The following is a 14587-nucleotide window of genomic DNA, read 5'->3' on the forward strand; positions in this document are numbered from 1 at the left end:
CGTTCTTTCTAGTCTATGGGGCCGAGGCCATCTTGCCCACAGACTTAGAATACGATTCCCCGAGGACAAGGGCGTACGACGATGTAATACCCAACTTATAATTTGTGGAGGATAACCTAAAAGGAGAAATGACATTCCTTTGTATATATGTGTGTTGTCCATATTTATCATTTCATGAGAACATCACATGAAAACAAAAAAATATAAAATATCTGCCACTAAATTATGCATCATGCTGGACTTTATTTGGTGTGCATTTTGTGACAATATAAAAGGAATAACATGGAAAAATAATAATGAGAAGAGAATTGGATTTAATCCCAAAAGTGCAAATTGGGGAAAATTGGAAATAATAAATACTATACAAAACAAAATAAAAGCTATACATAAATAAATAACTACGATACTAGTATGTTTATTTTGTACATTAATTTGGGTACAAGTTCACAACACTATTTGAATTCAAATTTGAGATTTAAATTTAAAAGAGAAGAGGAAGAAAATGAAATAAAGAAAAAAGGCTTCATTTGGCGTTGTGGACCAACTTCTTCTCCCCGGCCCATTCCCCTTACTCCCGTAGCCCAGTTCTCCACCAGTGCGCGTGCTTGCGCCAAACCCTAGCCGCCATGTGGGCCCACGTACCGCCCCGTCAGCCTCACATCGCGTGCGCTGCGGAAACAGCCTCTTACGCGTGGGCCGCCTGGGTCAGTGACCGCTGCGCCTCTGCCACTTGGGCCCTGCGAACAGACTCTCCTCCCAGCTCCCGATCGTGGCGGACTCCAACGAATCCGTCGATCTCTGCGCGCGGCAAGATCCGATCCCGGCCGTGTTTCTCGCCGCCCGCGCTGGCCTAACTTGCCCTCTCTGCTCTTACCGCTGATGGTGTCTCACCTGCCTAGACCGAGCCTCTCGCCTGGGAGCTCGCCAGGGTCGTTGAGTTCGGCCGGAGTCTTCGCCGCGGTGTCCGCGACTACTGGGCGCCCGTGAATAAGAGGGAAGGAATCGCCGCTGCCCTGAGCCACTCGCCGCGCGCCTTGCGGATTCGGGGGTGGGGTCCACAGAACAAATTCATCCCCTCCCTGCGTTCCGTTGCGCACGGCTAACGCCGCGGAATCCGCGGAGGATCTCCCGCACTTGTCGCGCGGCTTGACCGAACTCATCCTCGCCCCTGGGTATAAATCCGTGGCCGCGGCATCCCCTGGGCCATTGGCGAGCTGCATCACCGAACAGAGGGTTAGAGAAAGGAAGCGAGATCCACCGCGAACGAATCACGGGTACGCCATCGATAGAGACTCGACAGCGAGTCTGGGAGCTTCGTCGGTTACCCTGGGACGCGTTCGATGCGGCACCGGGGTCGATGGCCAACCTGGTGGCGGGGAATTTCTCGCCGTCGCGCAGCGACGCCATGAATCCGTCGTGCGCCGTGGCCAAGCTTCATCCGTACCTCAATGCCGGTAAGAATACATCCATTGTGATCGCGATGCCGCGCACACCGTGTAGCTCCGTTCAATTTGACTGTGGTGCTCGGGGGAGGCCAATTGGTGCCACAGTCGCGTTCTCCACCGTGTGGCCATGGCGCCGCCTCTGCGCAGTTCCTTGGGGGTTGAAGAAGAGTGCGGGCCGTTAGATCCAAATGGGCGGTGCAGATTAAAACCTATGTACTGCTATGGGCCAACCCGATCCGGACCATGGATTTATTGATGTGTGGCTCGGGTTGTTTTCCCTTCATGCTCACAATCCGATTCGTCCAGATCTAATCCAACGGCTGAGACTTAAAGATACCCCTTCGCGATGACAGTTTTATTAAAGAGCCCCTGTAGTATTCTCAAATCAACCCGCCATCCCTCGATCGTAAGAATATTTCACAGATAAGTCCCTGGAATTAGCAGAAGAGCCCCTGGAAGTATTATTTAGGTATAAATTTAATAGTAAAATACCTATAACCTTGTTTAATCCATATCTCATCCGTTTTAACTTCAAATTGATCCATTCCAGTTGCATTAATTTTGTTTTAACACTGTTTATCACCTAGTACCTTTGTTTAGCCATGAAACTTAATTTAAAATCATTCGCTTGAATGACTCTATTGTAGGTACTAAATAACTCCAGAAATTCATACCTTGGTAACCGTAGCTCCGAATGTAGTAATTCTTGTTCCTACGATCTCGTTGCGCAGCGTAGAATATTCTTATATAGTTTATTCTTATGTTTGGTGTGATGTTAATTTTGCCTATACCATGTATGTTTGTATTGCTACGACTAGCGCGAGGTCACGTGTCATCTGAAGAGCAAGTTGGTACCTGGAATCTCAAGTCCCAGGCAAGTTGTGCCCTTGATCACTTCTTTTACCCACTCATGTTCTAATTAATCATAATGATCTGCATAGGTTAATTTTGATGGGACCTAATAGGTTAATCTAGTTTGTCTATCTTTATGCCTTGTTTACCACTGAACTTTTTGGGTAGTACTTGCTAGTGCTATATGTGGTTTTGGGCATTGAGATACACATTATTCATGATTATACTTTTGTTATCCGTTGTTATTTACTGTTCATGTCAAGTTCATTAATGTTAATTGGAACATAGAGCTTAACTTGAGAAACACGTGCCACCACAAGGGTTTATGGACGCCCTTGGCTGATTAATTAGGAGAGCTAGTGGAGGACTACCTTACCCGAAAGGGGCAAGGGTAGTAGGGGAGTGGTCAGTGTAGGGAGGTCCTTGGTTGATTTTGCTGCGATGGCGGTCAGGCAAGAACCCTGCATTGGAGCTTCCTATAAACTGTAGCGGGTTTTCTGAAGCTAGTGGAACTTTGTAAAGGCCTCGTAGTGTTACCCTGCCTCGCCTCCTCGGTAGAGGTGTATGGGAAGTCGCGATCCCTTGGCAGATGGGTAACATGACTTGTGGGTAAAGGGTACCACCTCTGCAGAGTGTAAAACTGGTATACTAGCCGAGCTCACGGTCATGAGCAGCTCAGGACTCTCTGATGATTAAATTATGAAACTTAAATTCAATTTGTCATATGCATTGCATCGCAGGTGATGTTGTTACTTTTGTTCTACTACTTAATTGGGTTGGTATTTACTTATACTTAGTAATTGCTAATAAAATTTTGACCAACTTTAAAAGCAATGCTCAGCTCTAACCATCCTCTTTGGTAAGCCTTACACTTCACATGAGCTCCCACCTTTGGCGAGTTCATGCACATTATTCCCCACAACTTGTTGAGCAATGAACGCATGTGAGCTCACTCTTGCTGTCTCACACTCCCCACAGGTCAAGAATAGGTACCGCAGGATGAGGCGCATGGAGGATGTTGTGATGAGTTCGTGAGAGATCTAGGCCGTCGTCTCCCAGTCAACTTTGGGTTGCTGGACCGCTGTCTCCTTATAATGTAATTATTTATTTATTTTGTATAGAACTCCTATTATGTAGTAAAGATGTGACATTCGATCCTGTGCCATGATTCATCATATGTGTGAGACTTGGTCCCAGCACACCTGGTGATTATGTTCGTGCCCGGGTCTTGGTGCCCCTCAAACCCGGGTGTGACAGAAGTGGTATCAGAGGAATGTTGACTGTAGGACGAAACCTAGATAGAACTGGACAACCAATACTTACTTACCTTTGCTACTCTGATTCTTTTCTAAACTTATCTTAATCTTTTCTCATCTATTTCCGCTTTACTCTGATTATTCTTACCTTTTTCTTCTGAAGACAAATGTGGATTTCACACTTTGAAATCATGTGCCTAAAGTGACTTTAGGAATAGGAGACCTTCTCTTAGGAACAAAAATAAAACTATTTTTATAGGTATCTATACGCTTGAGTGTTTGTTCTTATGATACTTGTTTGATTTGGATCTTTAATTGAGTGTCATTAGTTGTGGAGTAATGACCAAAATTACTTCTACATATACGCATAGATATAAATAAATAAAACTCATGAGATAACTAAACAACTTAGATTATCCTCCATTAAAGTGTATCTATTTCATATAGATCCCTCTCACCTTAAAAGACCCTCTCTTAACTTTAATGGATCCCTCTTAACTTAAAGGAATCTATCTCATCCTAATAGGATCATCTTGTGTAAAAAATATCTTATCCTCCTAAACTGTTTATAAGATAAACTAGACCAACTAGAATATATCAAATGGATCTATCTTATCTCGAAGGATTCTCTCTCATCTTAAAAGATACTTTCTTAATAGATTCATATTATCTTGAAAGGTTCCCTCTTAACTTAAAATAGATCCATCCTACCTTAAAAGATACTCTCCTATCTTACTAGATCCATTTTACCTTAACAAATTCCATCTTATCTTACAAGATTCTCTCTCGTCTTAATAGATTCATCTTATCTTAAAAGATTCTTTCTTATCTTAATAAGATCCATCTTATCTCGAAAAGATTCTATCCTATCCTAATAGATCTGACCAATCTCAGAAGATTCTATCTTACTCTTGGAGACTCATCTTGTCCTAATCAGCATACTTACCCCCACCAATTTGCTTATCTCATAAAAGTGTAACAAGCATGATGTATTCTAAAATAAATTAAGTAGATCTTATCTAGTCTATGTCACCCATATCCATCTTAACCATACTCCGGTAACTTTGATGATATACACTGACCTCGAATCAATGAGCTCAAGACCGGAGAAGAAAGGATCAACCTCGTCAAGAAAGGAGAGAGGTCAAACCCAACCTTCAGATGCATTACCACTTAACACGGAATTCTTTCCCATCATAAACTTGCTTACCCTAGGCTATTCTTGCCCTAACCTATCTTGTATCCTACACAATAAGGTGACTATACATATATATACCCATGCTTTCACAACTACTTTCTAAATAACATGAAACTTCTTATTTATAAACTAACTAGAAGTTAAAGGCTAAACTATAAATAAAAGCTTTTTACATCCCTGTCCTTACAAATCTCGAGGACGAGATTTCCGTTAAGGGGAGTAGGATTTGTAATACCCAACTTATAATTTGTGAAGGATAACCTAAAAGGAGAAATGACATTCCTTTGTATATATGTGTGTTGTCCATATTTATCATTTCATGAGAACATCACATGAAAACAAAAAAATATAAAATATCTGCCACTAAATTATGCATCATGCTGGACTTTATTTGGTGTGCATTTTGTGACAATATAAAAGGAATAACATGGAAAAATAATAATGAGAAGAGAATTGGATTTAATCCCAAAAGTGCAAATTGGGGAAAATTGGAAATAATAAATACTATACAAAACAAAATAAAAGCTATACATAAATAAATAACTACGATACTAGTATGTTTATTTTGTACATTAATTTGGGTACAAGTTCACAACACTATTTGAATTCAAATTTGAGATTTAAATTTAAAAGAGAAGAGGAAGAAAATGAAATAAAGAAAAAAAGGCTTCACTTGGCGTAGTGGACCAACTTCTTCTCCCCGGCCCATTCCCCTTACTCTTGCAGCCCAGTTCTCTACCAGTGTGCGCGCTTGCGCCAAACCCTAGCCGCCATGTGGGCCCACGTACCGCCCCGTCAGCCTCACATCGCGCGCGCTGCGGAAACAACCTCTTACGCGTGGGCCGCCTGGGTCAGTGACCGCTGCGCCTCTGCCACTTGGGCCCTGCGAACAGACTCTCCTCCCAGCTCCCGATCGTGGCGGACTCCAACGAATCCGTCGATCTCTGCGCGCGGCAAGATCCGATCCCGGCCGTGTTTCTCGCCGCCCGTGCTGGCCTAACTTGCCCTCTCTGCTCTTACCGCTGATGGTGTCTCACCTGCCTAGACCGAGCCTCTCGCCTGGGAGCTCGCCAGGGTCGTTGAGTTCGGCCGGAGTCTTCGCCGCGGTGTCCGCGACTACTGGGCGCCCGTGAATAAGAGGGAAGGAATCGCCGCTGCCCTGAGCCACTCGCCGCGCGCCTTGCGGATTCGGGGGTGGGGTCCACCGAACAAATTCATCCCCTCCCTGCGTTCCGTTGCGCACGGCTAACGCTGCGGAATCCGCGGAGGATCTCCCGCACTTGTCGCGCAGCTTGACCGAACTCGTCCTCGCCCCTGGGTATAAATCCGTGGCCGCGGCATCCCCTGGGCCATTGGCGAGCTGCATCACCGAACAGAGGGTTAGAGAAAGGAAGCGAGATCCACCGCGAACGAATCACAGGTATGCCATCGATAGAGACTCGACAGCGGGTCTGGGAGCTTCGTCGGTTACCCTGGGACGCGTTCGATGCGGCACCGGGGTCGATGGCCAACCTGGTGGTGGGGAATTTCTCGCCGTCGCGCAGCGACGCCATGAATCCGCTGTGCGCCGTGGCCAAGCTTCATCCGTACCTCAATGCCGGTAAGAATACATCCATTGTGATCGCGATGCCGCGCACACCGTGTAGCTCCGTTCAATTTGACTGTGGTGCTCGGGGGAGGCCAATTAGTGCCACGGTCGCGTTCTCCACCGTGTGGCCATGGCGCCGCCTCTGCGCAGTTCCTAGGGGGTTGAAGAAGAGTGCGGGCCGTTAGATCCAAATGGGCGGTGCAGATTAAAACCTATGTACTGCTTTGGGCCAACCCGATCCAGACCATGGATCTATTGATGTGTGGCTCGGGTTGTTTTCCCTTCATGCTCACAATCCGATTCGTCCAGATCTAATCCAACGGCTGAGACTTAAAGATACCCCTTCGCGATGACAGTTTTATTAAAGAGCCCCTGTAGTATTCTCAAATCAACCCGCCATCCCTCGATCGTAAGAATATTTCACAGATAAGTCCCTGGAATTAGCAGAAGAGCCCCTGGAAGTATTATTTAGGTATAAATTTAATAGTAAAATACCTATAACCTTGTTTAATCCATATCTCATCCGTTTTAACTTCAAATTGATCCATTCCAGTTGCATTAATTTTGTTTTAATACTGTTTATCACCTAGTACCTTTGTTTAGCCATGAAACTTAATTTAAAATCATTCGCTTGAATGACTCTATTGTAGGTACTAAATAACTCCAGAAATTCATACCTTGGTAACCGTAGCTCCGAATGTAGTAATTCTTGTTCCTACGATCTCGTTGCGCAGCGTAGAATATTCTTATATAGTTTATTCTTATGTTTGGTGTGATGTTAATTTTGCCTATACCATGTATGTTTGTATTGCTACGACTAGCGCGAGGTCACGTGTCATCTGAAGAGCAAGTTGGTACCTGGAATCTCAAGTCCCAGGCAAGTTGTGCCCTTGATAACTTCTTTTACCCACTCATGTTCTAATTAATCATAATGATCTGCATAGGTTAATTTTGATGGGACCTAATAGGTTACCCTAGTTTGTCTATCTTTATGCCTTGTTTACCACTGAACTTTTTGGGTAGTACTTGCTAGTGCTATATGTGGTTTTGGGCATTGAGATACACATTATTCATGATTATACTTTTGTTATCCGTTGTTATTTACTGTTCATGTCAAGTTCATTAATGTTAATTGGAACATAGAGCTTAACTTGAGAAACACATGCCACCACAAGGGTTTATGGACGCCCTTGGCTGATTAATTAGGAAAGCTAGTGGAGGACTACCTTACCCGAAAGGGGCAAGGGCAGTAGGGGAGTGGTCAATGTAGGGAGGTCCTTGGTTGATTTTGCTGCGATGGCGGTCAGGCAAGAACCCTGCATTGGAGCTTCCTATAAACTGTAGCGGGTTTTCTGAAGCTAGTGGAACTTTGTAAAGGCCTCGTAGTGTTACCCTGCCTCGCCTCCTCGATAGAGGTGTATGGGAAGTCGCGATCCCTTGGCAGATGGGTAACATGACTTGTGGGTAAAGGGTACCACCTCTGCAGAGTGTAAAACTGGTATACTAGCCGAGCTCACGGTCATGAGCAGCTCAGGACTCTCTGATGATTAAATTATGAAACTTAAATTCAATTTGTCATATGCATTGCATCACAGGTGATGTTGTTACTTTTGTTCTACTACTTAATTGGGTTGGTATTTACTTATACTTAGTAATTGCTAATAAAATTTTGACCAACTTTAAAAGCAATGCTCAGCTCTAACCATCCTCTTTGGTAAGCCTTACACTTCACATGAGCTCCCACCTTTGGCGAGTTCATGCACATTATTCCCCACAACTTGTTGAGAAATGAACGTATGTGAGCTCACTCTTGCTGTCTCACACCCCCCCCACAGGTCAAGAACAGGTACCGCAGGATGAGGCGCATGGAGGATGTTGTGATGAGTTCGTGAGAGATCTAGGCCGTCGTCTCCCAGTCAACTTTGGGTTGCTGGACCGCTGTCTCCTTATAATGTAATTATTTATTTATTTTGTATAGAACTCCTATTATGTAGTAAAGATGTGACATTCGATCCTGTGCCATGATTCATCATATGTGTGAGACTTGGTCCCAGCACACCTGGTGATTATGTTCGCGCCCGGGTCTTGGTGCCCCTGAAACCCGGGTGTGACAGACGACCAAAGAAATCGGACCAACCGAGAAGACTCACTGGACTAGCTGGAAGAGGCTCGGGACATGGCCTTACTACACTCGGCGCGGTATCAGCAGTCCCTGCAACGCTACCACGCCCGAGGGGTTCGGTCCCGAGACCTCCAGGTGGGCGACTTGGTGCTTCGACTATGACAAGACGCCCGAGGGCGGCACAAGCTCACGCCTCCCTGGGAAGGGCCATTTGTCATCGCCAAGGTTCTGAAGCCCGGGACCTACAAGCTGGCCAACAGTCAAGGCGAGGTCTACAGCAACGCTTGGAACATCCGACAGCTACGTCGCTTCTACCCTTAAGATGCTTTCAAGTCGTTCGTACACCTCGTTCACATACAAAGTCTAACCATCAAGGAAGGGTCAGCCTTGCCTCGGCAAAGCCCGACCCTCCCTCGGGGGCTAGAAGGGGGGAACCCCCTCTGCGTCAAAATTTTCCTCGGAAAAGGTCTTTCTGTCAGAACGCCTTTCGTGCTTTTCGACTACTTCGAAAGTGGGATCCTGAAAACGACGGAGTACACTTAAGCAGCCAAGGCCGACCGAGCCGAGGGACTCCTACGCCTCCGGGATACGGATACCTCACTCATCACCTTCTGCGATAAGTAACTCACGCTCGGATAAGCGATTCCGCTGACCAAAAAAGTCTTAATGCTCGGAAACTTTTTTGCCGAAACGGTTTTTCGGGCCTTCTCGACTATATCGATAACGGAATCCTACGGACGTGTAAGAGTACACGTAAGCGGCAAGGCCGACCGAGCCGAGGGACTCCTACGCCTCCGGGATACGGATACCTCACTCATCACCTTCCGTGAAAAGTAACTCTCGCTCGGACAAACAATTCTGTTACCGACAAATAAGTCCAGATACTTGAAACAAGAGGAAAAGAAACGCAGCTTTACAACGTGACGACAGTATGTTTGGGCCTCGGCGGCCGCAAAAAACATATGCATACTACAGGCGAACCGATCCTGCAGGCTTAGACGTCGATGGATGGGGAACAACAGCACCCTCGGCGTCAACTCCACCTTCGGCAAAGTCCGACCGAGCCTCGGACGGCAACGCGGTCGGAGGATCTCCGCTCCGAAGGATGACGTCAGCACCGCGCCCGGGCCATCACCGCCAGGGTCTCCTCCAGGAACCCGGCCCGAGCAGACGGCTCGGCTGGCCAGCCCGAAGCCTCAGCCAGCTGTCCTCCGAGGACACCAGCCCGGCTCGTGGCCTCGGCAACTCAACTCCGGCGCTGGTCCCACCAGTGGATGGCCCGGCCAGGCTCCGGCCGACGAAGTCTTCTTTTCGAACCAACTCTGCCTCTGTCCATGCTGACACCGCTGCCTCCGGCCCCGGCTCATCGCAGAGCGGCCGAGGGTTCCTTTAACTAAGCAAGAGAAGCCTCGGGCGGCAAGGTCGACCGAGCCGAGGGACTCTTACGCCTCTGGGATACGGATACCTCACTCGTCACCTTCGCACGAGGCAACTCACACTTGGTTAAGCGGTTCAGTTAGCCAACAGGCGAGTCCTAGTGCTCAAAATGACGAAAAAACACGGCTCCACACCAAAATACATACATGTTCATGCCCCGACAGCCACAATGAACAGACACCGGCACTCAAGGTGCCATTACAAACGGAACTCCGGTTCCACCTCCGCAGGTACGAACAACCCCCCACGTTGGAGGGCCTGCGGAGCAACAGAACACCGACGGATGGCTCGCTGACGCCCGCTCCAGCAGCAGCGACAACGACTTCCGCCCCGGGCGGCCAAACAACAGCAGCAATGACCTCAGGGCAGACGCTGCTGCAACAAGGCCCTCGCCCGCGTCCCCGCCCAAGGGGCGAGGACATGCAGAAGGCCGTAGAGTTGGAGGTCAGACAGCGGGTGGCGCCGGCTATCTCGTCGGTGGAGAAACCTCTTCCGGCTGCCTCGGTGGGAGGTGGCACCGGAAGCAGCGCCGAAGCCGCTCAAGCCGGAGAGCCGGACGCGGCAGCTGCCAGCGCCACGAATGGCGAACGCCCTTCCCCCCGATCACTGAGGGAAGGAGCGGGCCGCTGCCCGCACGGAGACAGGCCCAACTCGGCGCACTCCCCTCCCCAGCACTGATGATGAACATCCTTGAAGCTGAGGGAGGGGCAGAGGCCGCAGCCCGACTTGCTTCTCCCCACCTTGGAACTGGTGGTCACCGTCTTGGGTGACCACCGGCGAGGGGATGCAGCCGGGCTGCCTGATGAAAATCCTTGAAGCCGAACGATGGCTGAAAGGTACCAACTTCTGCGAAGTTGCGTTCCTCCAACGACGACAAGACGAAAGCGACGCGAGTGCTCCCCATCCGGGGGCTCGGAAGGTGGAAGGACGCAATGCATGAAGGGAGTGCGAATACATGGTTGCCTTCCAAGGGGGTCACCCTCCTTTTAAAGGCAACTCCCCCCACTTGCGTCCTCAGCCGGCGCGTACCAAGTCTTCTCCAACACGCTCCAAGGTCCTCCCCCTACGACACGGGGGCTGGGTCCCACGCGTCATGCAAGCTGGCCCAGGACAGAAGGAGCCAAAACCGCCGCACGCGCGGTGCGCGGAACTGCCCAGCGGTTACAAGCGCTTCTCCACTATCGCCTGGACGAGCGGGTGAAAGAGCGGACCGCCATGCAGGCGGCATGCAACCGCACCAAGGGGGCGCACCCTTTCGACTTCGACGCGTTCAGCATGGAGGCCCAGGCCCACACGTCATGTAACCGGCGCGCCGGTTGCTACATGCGAGAAACTGCACCGCCACTCGTGCCAGTACCGCGCCTTCTCGACTGCGGAACCGGTACCGCGACTCGAGGCAACCCTGCGCATGACCCGACAGTGCCAACCGAGCACATCGGTCATGGGTCAGTCAGCCGCGGGAGAAGGCACGACGGTCGATACGACCAGAAATGGGCAGGCAGTAATGGCGGTGGCAGGCGGGCGGAAGCAGCAGTCAAGTCGTCAGCAAGCTCACGTCCCCTCCTGGGACAGCGAGAGAGTCCTCTCCCACGGCGTGAAGACGACGCGTCCGTGTTCCGTTCCTCGAACGGCTCGCGCACGCACAACGGCTGCCCCGCGAACCACTCGTCCCGTCGCATTAACTCTGCGGCAGGACAGGCGGCACCTTTGGCAGGCGAAGCAGGCGACGCTTCACCTCCGCCATAATGACCGTGTCAAAAAAGGTGCGCCACGACGTTCGATTTCATATCCTTTTCCACTTCCTCTTTCTCTCTCTTGCCACAGGGACCGGGGAAGGGGATACTCCGAAATGGATCCTTCTCCATGAAGGAAGCGGGCCCCAAGCCCCCCTACTGATCAGAGGTTCGAAGGCTGGCCCCTCGGAAGGGGTCAACAGCCGCCTCAGAGCACTCGGGCTCCGCGCCCACTACTGATCAGAGGTTCAAAGGCTGGCCCCTCGGAAGGGTTCAACAGCCGCCTCAGAGCACTCGGGCTCCGCGCCCACTACTGGTCAGAGGTTCGAAGGCTGGCCCCTCGGAAGGGTTCAACGGCCGCCTCAGGCCACTCGGGCTCCGCTCCCACTACTGATCAGGGCTTCGTAGGCTGGCCCCCGAAGGGTTCTGACAGCCGCCTCAGAGCACGCAGAGCGAGGGATGACCCTGGGTACGTTCGATACATAATCAAGGCTCAGGCTACGCTCCCGAGGTACCCTAGGACATTTCCGAGACCGACGGGAACGATTTTGTAACGGAATCCCACCAGAGGGAGGCATCGAGCCCTCGGACCCCGTCAAAAGGGGACCAGGTCCGGCAAATGACCCGCTGGTACTTTTGGAGCGCGCCTCCGGGCCACTAGCCGACCCCTAACAAATGGGGCACGGGCGTCCACTCGGATTACCCGTTAGCAACTCACTAGAGACACCATGTTCGGCGCCCTCCGAGGGCAACATGGCGCTTTCCCCCTCCTCCTTGCGGAAAGGTGACATAGGGGCGTATGTAAAAAGCCGAGTCTGTCCTTGACCGTCCTCTCGCTCTGTGCGGAGGCTCGGGGGCTGCTCTCGCAAACCCGGCTCCGGCCGAACCGTTGACAGCGTCAACATACCAGTTCGAGAACTTGGGACTCGACTGTGCACCCGGGCTACGGCCAGTTCGCATGAGGGAACAACCAGACCGGTCGAGGCATCACGAAACGCGCTAAGACCTCGAAGGAGTCAAATCACTCCTCCGAGGCCTCGGGGGCTACACCCGGCGGGTGCGCTCGCGCGCACCCTCCGGAACGAAACGCAACCGAGAAAGGCCGGTCCCCTTGCAAAAAAGTGCGACAAAAGCCTCCAAGCGAGTATCAACACTCCCTTCGAGGCTCGGGGGCTACTGTCGGGGACCATAATTAGGGGTACCCCCAAGACTCCTAATCTCAGCTGGTAACCCCCATCAGCACAAAGCTGCAAAGGCCTGATGGGCGCGATTAAGGTCAAGGCTTAGTCCACTCAAGGGACATGATCTCGCCTCGCCCGAGCCCAGCCTCGGGCAAAGGCAGCCGACCCCGAAGGATTCACGTCTCGCCTGAGGGCCCCCTCAAGCAACGGACACACCTTCGGCTCGCCCGAGGTCCAGTCTTTGCAGAGAAGCAACCTTGGCCAGATCGCCACGCCAACCGACCGTACCGCAGGAGCATTTAATGCAATGGTCGCCTGACACCTTATCCTGACCCGCGCTCTTCAGTCGACAGAGCCGAAGTGACCTCAGTCACTTCGCCGCTCCACTGACCGACCTGACAAGAAGACAGCGCCGCCTGCGTCGCTCCGACTGCTGTGCCAATCGATAGAGTGAGGCTGACAGTAGCCAAGTCCGGCCTCAGGCGCCATAGGAAGCTCCGCCTCGCCCGACCCTAGGGCTCGACCCCCGTCTCGGCCTCAGACGATGGACTCCGCCTCGCCCGACCCCAGGGCTCAGGATCAGCCTCGGCTCCGGAAGACGACGAACTCCGCCTCGCCCGACCCCAGGGCTCGGACTCAACCTCGGCTCCGGAAGACGACGAACTCCGCCTCGCCCGACCCCAGGGCTCGGACTCAGCCTCGGCTCCGGAAGATGACGAACTCCGCCTCGCCCGAGCCCAGGGCTCGGACTCAGCCTTGGCCTCGGGCGACGGTCTCCGCCTCGCCCGACCTGGGGCTCTGACTCGACCTCGACCTCGGAAGACAGACTCGACCCCGACCTCGGAGGAGCCTCCGCCTCGCCCGACCCAGGGCTCGGACTGATCACATCACAGGGGGGCCATCATTACCCTACCCCTAGCTAGCTCAGGCTACGGGGAACAAGACCGACGTCCCATCTGGCTCGCCCCGGTAAACAAATAATGATGGCGCCCTGCGTGCTCCATGACGACGGCGGCTCTCAGCCCCTTACGGAAGCAAGGAGACGTCAGCAAGGACTCGACAGCCCCGACAGCTGTCCTTCCGCAAGGCTCCAGCGCTCCTCCGACGGCCACGACATCACATGAATAGGGTGCCAAAACCTCTCCGGCTGCCACGACGGCATGTACTTAGGGCTCTAGCTCCTCTCTGCTAGACACGTTAGCACTTTGCTACACCCCCATTGTACACCTGGACCCTCTCCTTACGCCTATAAAAGGAAGGTCCAGGGCTCTCGTACGAGAAGGTTGGTCGCGCGGGAGAACGGGCCGACGCGTAAAGTCTCTCGCTCTCTCCCACGCGTACGCTTGTAACCCCCTACTGCAAGCGCACCCGACCTGGGCGCAGGGCAACACGAAGGCCGCAGGTTTCCCCTTTTGCCTGTCTCCTTTCCCCCCTTCGTGCTCTGTCTCGTGCCGACCCATCTGGGCTGGGACACGCGGCGACAATTTACTCGTCGGTCCAGGGACCCCCCGGGGTCGAAACGCCGACACATCTTGTCGCCAAAATCTGTGAACACCTTCTTCTGGCTTCTTCTAGCTTCTCTCTTGTCTTTTTACGCGGTTGTCCCGAAGCTTATACCTTCGTTTTTGCTTGATTCATGCCGAAGGTGTTTTTTATAGAAGCATTTGTAATACTTTTAGAGATGTATCAGGAAACAATGGTTTGTAGGTGCCGATCCGGGTGCCAATCACTGCGTTGAGAATCGGCGGCGGTGCTCTCTGCACAGGCGCGGGCGG

The 14587-nt window shown here is 51.5% G+C and overlaps 1 long non-coding RNA gene across 1 annotated transcript; it reads right to left on the reverse strand.

The window, feature by feature from the left end:
* Positions 1 to 366: 366 nt before the first annotated feature.
* Positions 367 to 2160, reverse strand: LOC109942314 (uncharacterized). The gene is made up of 2 exons (XR_002265033.2): positions 1326 to 2160; positions 367 to 1214 (listed from the first exon to the last, which is right to left on the reverse strand). It is a non-coding gene; the product is annotated as an uncharacterized lncRNA (long non-coding RNA).
* Between the last annotated feature and the right edge of the window lie 12427 nt (positions 2161 to 14587).

Source organism: Zea mays, chromosome 9 (assembly GCF_902167145.1).
Source record: "Zea mays cultivar B73 chromosome 9, Zm-B73-REFERENCE-NAM-5.0, whole genome shotgun sequence".
Classification (NCBI taxonomy): Eukaryota; Viridiplantae; Streptophyta; class Magnoliopsida; order Poales; family Poaceae; genus Zea; species Zea mays.